Here is a 10,478-nt window from a genome sequence, read left to right as displayed (position 1 = left end):
AGAGAGAGAGAGAAAGAGAGAGAGAGAGAGAGAGAGAGAGAGAGAGAGAGAGAGAGAGAGAGAGAGAGAGGGAGAGAGAGAGAAACAAGTTAGGCACAAAATCAAAATCATCTCTGTGCGGGGCTTCCGGGGCCCTGGGGCTGCAAGTGGCTTCTCTGAGCTAGAGACACTGCGCCCATGAAGGATAAACACCCCTGAGCGCGAAGGAGAGACGCATACCTGTCCCAGGAAGGGCAGACCCAGGCTATGCTTGCAAGCCAGTGCTGCCCCAACTCCGGGGAGGACCAGGACAGAGACGAGGCCCAGGACAGCCTGGCCAGGCTCAGAGCCCAGGACTGACTTGCATCCTGGTGCCACCGCCAGCCGACCGGGTGACCTCCTCCGTCAGAATGAGCTCCTAGAGGGCCAGACGCCTCAAACTTAGTACTTAAAACCTCAGCTCTGGGGATCGAACCAGAACATCTTAGGCAGGGGCTCCACCTCTGACCACGCCCCCAGGCCCCCAGGGGTGGGGATTCTGGCCGGGATTTCACCCTGACCACGCCCCCAGCCCCTCACTGGGGACTCTAGGCCAGGGCTCCACTCCTTTTACTTTAGGAGACAAGGCCTTGATGCTGTTGCCCCCTCCAAAACTTGAGCTTGGAATCCTCTGCTCAGCCCTGTAGTAGCTGGGACAACAGGCCTGTGCCACAGGCTCCCTCGGGTCTGAGGTCAAGGTTAAGTGTATCTCCCAGACCCAAGAAGCCACTTGTCACCAGAGAACCCTTTCCAGGATCCATCCTTCATTTCCAACTCTGGCAACTCTTTATTCAGTTTTTTTGTTTGTTTGTTTTGATTTGTTTTGTTTTGAGACAGGGTTTCTCTGTGTAGCCTTGGCTGTCCTGGACTCGCTTTGTAGACCAGGCTGACCTTGAACTCACAGCGATCCACCTGCCTCTGCCTCCCGAGTGCTGCGATTAAAGGCGTGCGCCACCACTGCCAGGCTTTCTTTATTCAGTTTTACACAGAAGAAACCTCCGAAGCCGGCAGTGGAGGCACACACTTTTGAGCCCACCACTCAGGAGGCAGAGGCAGGTGGATCTCTGAGTTTGAGGTCAGCCTGGTCTACAAAGCGAGTCCAGGACAGCCAAGGTTACAGAGAAACTCTGTCTCAAAAAAAAAAAAAAAACCGCAAAAACAACCCTCCCCTCCAAAAACCAACCAAACAAACAAACAAACAAACAAGAGGTGATAAAGTGATGAAAGAAGAGAGAAACAAACAAAGAACCCCTCAGATTTGCTCCATCATTCACTCAGTAAACGTACCCCAGTGCTATTGTAGACCACTGTGCACTGGTAAACACTGGACAGCAACGATCGTGGGGGAAAGCCCTGGCATCCATATTAACGTTGGGACCTCTGTGGGCAGGCAGCTAAGTCAACTACAGGGCGCAAGGGCCTTCATGGGACTCGTGGGCAGGCTCTGTAGCAGGAGGGTATTAGCTGAAACCCAGGACTTCCAGGGTAAGAGGACAGATTGGAGCGCTCTCTGATCAGACTGGGAGAGGAGCCACAAACTAGCCAGGAGCACAGCTGTCCGGTCAGGAGCTGCACGTAGACAGCAAGAATTTAGACAAGCAAGCGATGACAGCAGGCAACAAACACGAGCCACTGGTGCCATAGGTGTGGGACAGGGCTCTGCGAGGTTGATGTTGTAGATGGTGGGCCCAGAAAGCGACAGGAAAAGAGACCCAGAGATTTAGCCTTCAGTAAACTCCTCGGAGCGCGCCAGTCCCACGGACAATTCCCGAGTTGAGGGAATGGGGGCGTGGTCAGGACGGAGCCCCGCCTAGGACCCCCTAGGGAGAGGCTGGGGCGTGGTCAGGGATGGAGCCCTAGACTACCGCGCTCTCAGGCATCCTAGGCATAGGCTAGCCTTAAGGACTTCGCAGATGATGTACAGTCAGCAGTCCCTTCCACATGGAACATTCTTTCCCGGTTCCAAGCACTCAGATTCTCTCCTGCAAAGGCCTCTCCTGGTACCTGCCCCTTGCAGCATCTTCCAGCACCTGGTACTCGGAACACATCATCTTACCCCTCAGTCCTGGTTTCTGCAGGACTGATTTACTCTTTTCTGGTCATTTTTCCTTGCAGGTCGTTCTGTCTCTGTGGCTGTCCCTCCCTAGGCCATAAGGGCCAGTACACACACACACACACACACACACACACACACACACACACACACACACACACACCAACCCTGGCTCAAAACTAAAGCAGGCATTGAGGCCGAGACTGAGGAACACACCGCCACACTCCTGGCTCCCAGGGAGTCTGAGAAAATAGTATGTCCGGCAGCCATCCCAGGCACCAAGGGTTCCCAGCTCTTAGGGTCTGAGAACTTCTGATCCCCTGGAGGCCCTGGCACCCCAGAATCTCCTCTTCCTGCGCCATCGCCTTTGCCAAACCTCCCCCATCTCCCCCAAATCAAGCTAGTTTGCTATTGGTAGCGTCTGGCACTCGGTAGGACAGGCTGGCCTCAGCTGGTGAGTCAGGATCGCAGGTGTGTGTGTGTCACCAAGTCACTGGAGAGTTCAAGGCCAAGTTCCGCAGAGACCAACCCCGTCCCCACGCAACACCCTTCCAGCTGGAGACCCTTAACCTCCGTACTTGACCCTGGACAGCCTCCCAAGGCTCCCTATTATGCGGAGGACACATTCCCTCCAAGCATTATTTGTGCTGGCCACGCCCTGCTCCCGCCCCGGTTTCAGCACCCGATCTCTGGGATGACTTAATTTGAGTTCTGACTCTTGGGCGCTCACTTCCTGGAATCCCCTCCCGCCGCCCCCGCCCCCACTGCTATCTCCATCTTATTCTAAGATCAGCCGAAGGCTACCCTCTGAATCCTCCCAGCAGAAGGCCAGCTGTAGGAGCCCAAGGTTAAGGAGAACCCCCACACACACACAACAGGAGAGGCAGGGCCTGGTTCTGGGATCCTAGGGGACTTCCTGGAGGAGGGGGCCACTGTCCCTCTGCTGTGTGGCCAGGGAAGGCACAGTCTGTGAACCTCCGTGGAAGCGGAGGATATGATCTGGGGTTTCCCTCGCGACGGCCTGAACCCCATCCGTGGGTACACAGCCATCACACCCGGCAAAAGTGACAAGCACCCGCAGAGCCTCCCTCCCTTTGAGTCACTTTTCCGCAGTTAACCATGTCCCCAGATCTCCCACTTTGTAAAGTGGGGCTCTGGTCTTGCAGTGCGCCCCCTGCCACGGTGCGCCCAGGCTCCGCGGTTATCCACTGCGTGGATTAAAAAGCCGGGGAGAGGGAAAAGGCTACTACTCGGAGCCGGGACCGGGGACTGCTCGGACCACCTTAAATCAGACTGGCCGCCCAGCTGCCGGGGACCGTCCTATCTCCGCCGTGGTTGGCCGGACGAGCCAACCAATCGGCTCCCGAAGCTCCCACATGGGTCTCTGACGTCACCCAGAGCTCTGGTCAATGAGCGCCGGGTGCTCGACAGCCAATAGCAGGAGGCGGTGGGCTGGGTTGGGCCAATAGGAAAGCTCCCGGTAGGGTGGGTGTGCGGCTCCCCCCCCCCCAAACATACCCGGAGAGAGTGGGGACCCGCGTGGTGGTCCCTGAGCTGAGCACGGTGGGTCCCCTTTAAAAAATAAAAGCCCCGTGAATCCTGAATGGCAGAGGATGCCAGGTACCCCAGCACTTGAGAAACTCAGGCTGAAGGAAGGTTGAGACGTCGAGACCAACGTGCGCTACTGTCACAAAACATTTTATGTTAAAAAATAAATATAAGTCCCTCGCTTGAGTGGCTACCTAGTGGCCACTGCGCCCTTCGGCCTGTTTAAGAGATAGGTAAACTGAGGCAAAGAGACCCGAAGGCACCTTGGTGGCCTAGGGAATGGCTGGGATTTTATTTTTAATCCCAGTTCGCATCCCAAGCTTATTTCGCTTTGAGCCATTAAATCACAGGACAGGCTGGAGGCTGGAGGTGCTGGGAGTGCCTTAGTTTACCAGAGCGGACCTTGCAACCGCGAGTAAACTGGCTGGACTGGGAGGCGAGAGGGAAACTACGTATCCCAGAAGCTCCCGCGCGCCGCATCGGCTCGGGCTGTCACTCAAAGTAACGTGGGTCGGCTTGGCCCGCGCCCCCGCCCGCCGCGTCCCTCCTGCCAGCTCCCGCTCCCTCCCCGCCAGCTCCCGGCCCGGCGCGGTATAATTACAGCCCATTGATCCGACCCGGGCCGGGAAAGCGGCTCCCTCAGGGAGGCCAAAGCCTGTGGCTTCCGACAGCGCCAACCTCCCCCTCCCCGCGCCCCCAGCTGAGCCACTGGCCACCAGCCAGGCCGGTCCCCTCCTGCTGGCCCAGGGCTCGCGGGTGACCTCTGAGCCCCAGTTCCCTGCCTGGCTTGGCAGGGGGGAAAAAAAAATCACGCACACACGCGCGCGCATACAGTCATTTTCTCCCTAAGAATATGGGGGAGCCACCCCTCCCCCAAACTTAGTGCCCGGGTTTTCCCAGAGAAGTAGCCTCTGCTGTGGCCTGGGCTTGGCTAAGGAGGGGACTCAGGAGCAGAGAAGACAAGGAAGGCCGAGCCTGGAGTCACAAAGCTGCTTAGAAAATCCCCAAGGCTTCCTAGATGTAGATGTTTTATACTGGGGTTCTGCAGTAGGAGTTGACTCATTAAAAATACCTCTAACTAGGGAGCTGGGGCGGTGGTGGCGCAGGCCTTTAATCCCAGCACTCCGGAGGCAGAGGCAGGTGGATCGCTGTGAGTTCGAGGCCAGCCTGGTCTACAGAGCGAATCTAGGCTAGTCAAGGCTACGGAGAGAAACCTCTGTCTCGAAAAACCAAAAAAATAAAAAATAAAAATACCCCTAAGTGACTAACCGTTGGCCAATTTAAAACGGGGAGCTCTGGCCGGGCGTGGTGGCGCTCGCCTTTATTCAGGGAAGCACCCGGGTTAGAAGCTTCATCTTCTTCCTAGGCAATAACTGAGCAGCTAAGGGACAAAAGGGGCTGTGAATCCCGGAACCCTGCGCCAAGTGGGTCCCTTCCTGAACCAGGAGGCTCCAAAAAAGGACAGTGATTTTATTTTTATTTATTTATTTATTTATTTATTTATTGGTTTTTCGAGACAGGGTTTCTCTGTGTAGCCTTGGCCATCATGGACTCGCTTTGTAGACCAGGCTGGCCTCGAACTCACAGCGATCCGCCTGCCTCTGCCTCCTGAGTGCTGGGATTAAAGGCGTGCGCCACCACGCCCAGCTTAGGACAGTGATTTTAGAAAATGTTTAACCTTAAGACTTGGTGGCGGCAGGCAGTGGTGGCTCACGCCTTTAATCCCAGCACTCAGGAGGCAGAGGCAGGTGGATCCCTATGAGTTACAGGCCAGCCTGGTCTACAATGCGAGTCCAGGATGGCCAAGGCTACACAGAGAAACCCTGTCTCGAAAAAACAAAAACGAAAACAAAAAAAGACTTGGTGGCACACGCCTTTGGTCCCAGCAGAGGCAGGCGATCTCTGAGTTCTAGGCCAGCTTGCTCTACAGAATCCAGGACAGACAGGGGCTACACAGAGAAATCCTGTCTCAAAAAAAAAAAAAAAAGGAGGAGGAGGAGGAAGAGGAGAAGAAAGGAAGAAACAAAGGAAAGAGGGAAGGAAGAAAATGTTTAACTGATGTGACCGTTCTACACCCCACAGAAAGGCTGCGACTCCCCTCCCAACATCTATTTACCCACTAAAATGTGAGTCCCATCTCAGCCTTGCCCCCCCCCCCCACTTCCAAGCTCAAGAACCTTCCTTAGCTCTCCATTGTCCTCAGACAAAGTCCTAAACCGTTCAAATGTGTGACAGCACTTGTACCTGGAACGGGGTGCGGGGGGAGGGGGAGGGGGTGGGGGGAAGGGGCAGGGAATAGGGCTTGCACCTGCTACAGAACTGGCCAGGCTTTAGCTAGATCAGGGTGGAGGCCAGGCCTAAGCAGGTTGGGTCGCACAGTTTGCACTGCTGCTCTGTGAAGTCAACAGCAGCAGACCGGCCAGAGTGCCACCCTGCAGGCCTGGAGGGGGAGCTAGAAGAAGGTAAGGAAGAGAAATGAGGCTAGAGGTGGGGGGAGGAGAAGAGGGGGAGGGGAGGGAGGAGAGGAGGCTGCTGCAAGAGGCGGTCAAGGTTGTCTGGGGCTTGGCTGGCAGCCAGCAGCCAGGCCCAGGGGGCCTGGTGGGAGAGCGGTTTGTAGGGGAGGGTGGGGAGGGGACACGTGGGAGGAGGAGGAGGAGGGACCCAACAGGCACGGCAAAGGATAAAGAGCTTCACAGCCTAAGGGAACATAGGAAGGGCGTGCAAATCAGAGGCAGAGCTGCAGGAAGACCCCAAAAGTCAGCTGAAACATGGGGACTCTTGTCTCCTCCCCCCCCTCTCTGTGGAGTCCAGCCTCAGTTTCCCTCTTCATTCTGGTCCCTCGGTGTCCCAGTCGCCAGCTGACATTGTGCTGTTCCCCTCTGAGGGACCCACCCTCCTGCTCAAACACCCACCATGCCTCCCACAGACTCGGACAACCCAACAAAGACAAGGGATCCCTCTCCCCTGAGGATTTGAGCCCTGAGCATCTGTTGGGGGACATTCGGGGTCCTGGAGAACTGCTGCTGCCACAGTGGCCTGCGCAGGCTCAGGAAGGGCACAGTTGAGGAAGACAGTGGTGAGAGGAGGAGGTGGCTGCGGCTTCCCCTCCCACCACTCCCCTTCAGCCAGTCTGGGTGTCTTTCCCCCCTCTGCTCCCCCCCCCCAGTCCCCTCTTTCCCCACATCACTGTTGTAGATGTCTATTTCCCCTTCTGACACTGAATACGTTTTGGTTTGTTTGTTTGTTTTGTTTTTCGAGACAGGGTTTCTCTGTGTAGCCTTGGTTGTCCTCGACTCACTTTGTAGTCCAGGCTGGCCTCGAACTCACAGCGATCCACCTGCCTCTGCCCAGCTCTGAATACGTTTTGAAAAGGTGGTGGCACAGCAGCACACGCCTGGCCTGTTGTCCCAGCAGGCCAATCTCTGTGAGCTCAAGGCCAGCCTGGTCTACGGAGTGAGTTTCAGGACAGCCAAGGCCACACAGAGAAGCCCTTGCCTTGAAAAAAATAAAGTTGGGTGTTCTCCCTCCCCCACCAGCCCCCCCCACCCTTATCCCCCCTCCCCCACATCCACCCCACCCCAAGCAAGTGCTGACCAATTGCTTATAGTCTCTGGGCTCCTCTCCAGTTCCTTGGAAGGGACAAGGGACCCAGGTGTTGCCTGAAGCCAGGACAATACCCAGCAAGCCTTGGTGCTTAATCAATTGCTGGTTTTGGGGTGCTGTCTTGGTTTCCCCTGCTTGCTTTCTTTGTAGGGCCCCAACAAAAACATCAGTGTCCTCCTCGAGGGGACTAGCCTCCCTCTGCAGCCTTGTACCATCTCCAGCACTTCAATGGGCCTCAGTTTCCCCACCTGCCCGGTAGGAAGGAGGGGCCATATCTGAGACTCACTTCACCATTGTCACTCCAAGGTGGGACTTAGGGTGCAAGCTCCCAGGCCAGGTGGAGGGGGATAGTGGCTGCTTGAGGTGTCTTCTCCTTACTGGGAACAGGGTAGAGTCCATAGTGCCTGGGCTCCCAGCCTCCATGCAGCCTTAGGGCCTGGGGCCTATGGAGTAGCCTGGCCCTGGGGTGTGCCCCTATAGTCCCAAGAGTTTCTAAGCCATAGGCTGACTCCAAAACAGAGGACATCAGAACCACTGTAATGGGGACACAGAGACGGAGGAGTGGAAGGTCCCCCTGGGGGTCTTGAGAGAGCCAGCAAAATCTATGGGGAAGGACATCAGGGTGGAATGTCACCTGGTCCTGGGTGCTGCCTTGGGCTCAAGTCTTGGTAGCTTCAGCCCTCTGGGAGGGGCACCCCCACCCCCACCCCTTCATCAGGCACCTACCAGCCCATCAGCAAATCAATTACCCAAGGTGAGGCTGGCTCAGCTCTCTTCCTGGGGTCCCCTTACTGCCAGCCCAACTGCTGGCAGGACTTTCCCCACAGGAGCCCTCAGGGTAAAGGGGACAATGCTCCAGCCCAGACTCCTCCAGTTTGTTCTCCCAAAGGTGCCCTAGATTCTCCCCCACCCCCCCCCACCCCAAGACAGGTTCTCTCTGTGTAGTCTTTTTTTTTTTTTTTTTTTTTGAGACAGGGTTTCTCTGTGTAGCCTTGGCCATCCTGGACTTACTTTGTAGACCAGGCTGGCCTCGAACTCACAGCGATCCGCCAGCCTCTGCCTCCCGAGTGCTGGGATTAAAGGCGTGCGCCACCACGCCCGGCTCCTCTCTGTGTAGTCTTGGCTGGCCAGACCTCACTTTGTAGACCAGGCTGGCCTTGAACTCACAGAGACTTGCCTGCCTCTGCCTCCCAAGTGCTGGGATTCCAGGTGTGTACCATGGCACCTGGCACCCCTCTGACTGTTTGGCTGAAGAACCCAAGAGATACAGCACCCCAAGACTCAGGGCAAACTCCAGGCTCCATGGTGCTTGTGTCTGCACTCTAGCAAGAAACTATCAAAACACAAAAGGCCAGCGAGGCACGGTGGGCCACCCCTGCAATCCCAGCACTCGGGAGGGAGGCAGAGGCAGGCGGATCTCTGTGAGTTTGAGGCCAGCCTGGTCTACAAAGCAAGTTCCAGGCCAGCCTGGGCTACACAGTGTACCCTGTCTCAAAAAACAGCAAAAACTAGGCCGGAGAGATGGCTTCACCAGTAGAAGCGGTTGATGCAAAGCCGGACACCCTGAGTTCGATTCCCAGGCCACATGGAGACCACACACACACACACACACACACACACACACACACACACACACACGAACCAGTAAAGTGAAAAACAAGACAACAACAAACAACAAATAGAAAACAGGCTCCATGTCAGAGTTAGTCCCCGCTCTCCACATAACTGTGGAGAATGTCCTGTCCATTGGCTGGATCAGAGGAGGGGTTCAATGTTTACTACTTATATTGTCCTTGGTTGGTGCAAGTTTGAGCAGACCCCTGTGGGCCCCGATCCACCTGATACGATGTTCTTCCTTTAGGTTTCTAAGAGCCTCTGGATCCTTCTATTTCCCCATCTCCTGTATTTCTCTTACCACAAGTCCCAGTGTGGTGTCCTCACATCTATCCCAATCTCCTGGTAAGTGAAGGCTTTTATGGGATGACCTCCCCTTAGTGGGGAGGCCTGGTGGCACTCAAAGAAAGAATAAGCAGGCTACCAAGATGAGACTTGATAGCCTATGACCATATAGTGGTGGAGGAGGTCCCCCTCGGCCATAGACCTAGGGGAGGGGAATAGGGTAAAAGTGGGAGGGAGGGAGGAATGGGAGGATACAAGTGATGGGATAACAATTGAGTTGTAATCTGAATAAATTAAAATTTTTTTTAAAAGAAGAAAAAAGGAAACAGGCTCCAAATGGAGACGCATGCAGAGGCTTGCCACGTTGACAGCCTAGCTCGGGTAGCTAAAGCGCTCAGGCCATCTCTCAGAGGACAACCAGGGCTCCGGTGACGTCCCTGTGTGGTGCCACAGCCACCCTGCCCACCCATCAACACACTCTGAAACAGCAGAAAGCTGTGCTGTGCGTCTGACCTCAGGTCCCCCAGGCTCACTCTCTGGGCCTTTGCTTGCTCCTGGGATGTCTTGTTTCGAGACAAGGGGTACCCTGAGGAAAAGGGGTCCTCAGCCCACAAGACAGAAGGAGGGACACAACGGCCAACCTTTTCGTGTTTTTATTTTAAAGGCACAGCTAGACCCCCCACCCTTAAGTACAGCAGCCCTCCACTCCTCTCCGCAGAGACCGAGCCGACGCACCAAAGCTAACTACACAGACACGCGTGGGGCTCCGTCTTTTTTAACTTCTTTATCTTTCTCTTTCTTAGAAGACAGGCTATAAGATACTGGGACGAAAAAGGAATAGTAGAGAAACCAACTTCAGAACCCTCACGTTTATTTGGGGGAAGAGAAGGGAAGTTTGTGGGGTGCCCACCCCCACTGCAGTCCCCAAGCCATAGCTTCCTCTGTCCCCTTCTTTCATGGGTGAGGGAAGGGGGCGGGGCTGAGTGAGCTGGGGGTGGGGTGGGGGAAATCTGGACCTAGCAGGTGCGCAGTGCGGGAAGCCGAGATGAGGAACAGGGCAAACACGGGGTGCACAGGGTGGAAAGGGGGCAGCTAGCATCGCGTTGTGTACATTCTGGGCCAAGGTTGGTGGCTGTGGCCCAAGTAAATGTCGCAGGTGGGGGATTTCTCCCGGCTCCCTGTAGCCTGGGGTAACCCTCTGGGGTCCCCAGGCCCAGGATGCACAGCAAGAAGGGCCAGAACCAGGACTGGAGGGGGTGGGCGGGGGCTGGAAGCTTGATTAGTGACCGCGCGCTGTGTGCTGTGTGGTCCTTGGACCCTGCACCCTCTCTGTGCCTGTCTCCCGGTCGTCCTCCCT

This window comes from Acomys russatus, chromosome 31, assembly GCF_903995435.1.
Source record: "Acomys russatus chromosome 31, mAcoRus1.1, whole genome shotgun sequence".
Taxonomy (NCBI): Eukaryota; Metazoa; Chordata; class Mammalia; order Rodentia; family Muridae; genus Acomys; species Acomys russatus.
This window is presented reverse-complemented; position numbering follows the sequence as displayed.